Here is a 2098-nt window from a genome sequence, read left to right as displayed (position 1 = left end):
GACAAAACACAAAAGTGTGTGAAGTATTTTTGTTCTGGATAACATAAATAGATTATTGAATAGTTTGCACTAGAAATCACCTGACAAATATGCATATATGCAATATTTTTGGTCATATCCAAGGTAGTCATGTCCTCATCAACACACTTAAGGTTCGATGACGCTAGGGTTCTAAAGGAAGTTTGTATGTGGTTACCGAATGTTGTTCGGAGTCCCGAATGAGATCCCGGACGTCACGAGGAGTTCCGGAATGGTCCGGAGGTAAAGATTTATATATGGGAAGTCCTATTTTGGCCACCGGAAAATGTTCGGGATTTTTCGGTATTGTACCGGGAAGGTTCTAGAAGGTTCCGGAGTGGGGCCCACCTGCATGGGGGGACCCACATGGACGTGGGTAGTGGGGGCAAGGCCCCACACCCCTGGTCAAGGCGCACCAAGATCCCCCCTTAGAAGGAATAAGATCATATCCCGAAGGGATAAGATCAAGATCCCTAAAAGGGGGGGATAACAATCGGTGGGGAAGGAAATAATGAGATTTCTTTCCTCCCACCTTGGCCAACGCCCCAATGGACTTGGAGGGCAAGAAACCAGCCCCTCCACCACTATATATAGTGGGGAGGCACATGGGAGCTATACACGAAGTTCTGGCGCAGCCCTCCCCCTCTCACAAGTACTCCTCCTCTCCCGCGGTGCTTGGCGAAGCCCTGCAGGATTGCCACGCTCCTCCACCACCACCACACCGTTGTGCTGCTGTTGGATGGAGTCTTCCTCAACCTCTCCCTCTCTCCTTGCTGGATCAAGGCGTGGGAGACGTCACTGGGCTGTACGTGTGTTGAACGCGGAGCTGCCGTGCGTTCGGTACTTGATCATCGGTGATTTGAATCACGACGAGTACGACTCCATCAACCCCGTTCACTTGAACGCTTCCGCTTAGCGATCTACAAGGGTATGTAGATGCACTCTCCTTCTACTCGTAGCTGGTTTCTCCATAGATAGATCTTGGTGACACGTAGGAAAATTTTGAATTTCTGCTACGTTCCCCAACAATAAGCATAATCACTCTCATCGTTAATAGTATGGATAGCACCAATAGTATAGTAATTATCATCATCACAGTGAGTAGTAGGAGCAACATCATTTGGGAGGGATACCTTTTTGCCTTTGCTTCTCCGTATTTTCTTTTTCTTCTTCACATCATGTGTGGGTTTATCCCTCTTTTTTGAGCTCCTTATTGATGAGATTGGTTGAATAGAAAGCTCCTCCTCGTTACCTGATTCATCATAAGAAATAATAGGAGGATATTGGGAAGTTTCTTCCCTTTCATTAGTATTCTCTTCATCTTCTATTTGCTTTCTTTTCTTTATGTAATTGGCAATATAAGGATTTTCAATGCAAGTCACCGCACAATACATATAAATTTCCTGTAGATCAATATCAAGAAATTTCTTAAGGTTAAATTCTAGAAAATGTTTAGTTACACGTTTCAACTCGTCATAACCCAAAAGCAAACTAAGTTCATTATGATGTGCAATGGAAATCAAGTCATCACAATTTTTGGACACGATTCGATCATGAAACAATTTGCATCGGAGATTTAAATGACCATGTTCATTGCAAAGTTCACGAGTACGGTAAAGATATTTTAAATTTTTAGCACTAACATCAAGCCTTTCTTGCAACCATTTAGTTTCTAAATGCTTATGCCTCTTGAAGTATATATCTTCCCTATTTGGTGTGTACTTGCAAACCCAATGCACTCCACAAAAATTGACATGCTTATAGGAGACATTTTAATCATAACTAGTGCAATCATCATTAGAATTATGGATATTCAAAGAGTTCATACTAACAACATTCCAATCATGCTCATCATTAAAAGATTTAGTGCCAAACATTTTATAGACTTCTACTTCTAGCACTTGAGCACATTTTTCCTTTTCATCATTCTCACCAAAGATATCAAAAAGATGAAGCGTATGAGACAAACTCAATTCCATTTTTTGTAGTTTTCTTTTATATACTAAACTAGTGATAAAACAAGAAACTAAAAGATTCGATTGCAAGATCTAAAGATATACCTTCATGCACTCACCCCCCC

Source organism: Triticum aestivum, chromosome 2B, assembly GCF_018294505.1.
Source record: "Triticum aestivum cultivar Chinese Spring chromosome 2B, IWGSC CS RefSeq v2.1, whole genome shotgun sequence".
Taxonomy (NCBI): Eukaryota; Viridiplantae; Streptophyta; class Magnoliopsida; order Poales; family Poaceae; genus Triticum; species Triticum aestivum.
The sequence above is the reverse complement of the archived record's forward strand: the minus strand, read 5'-3'. Positions refer to the sequence as shown.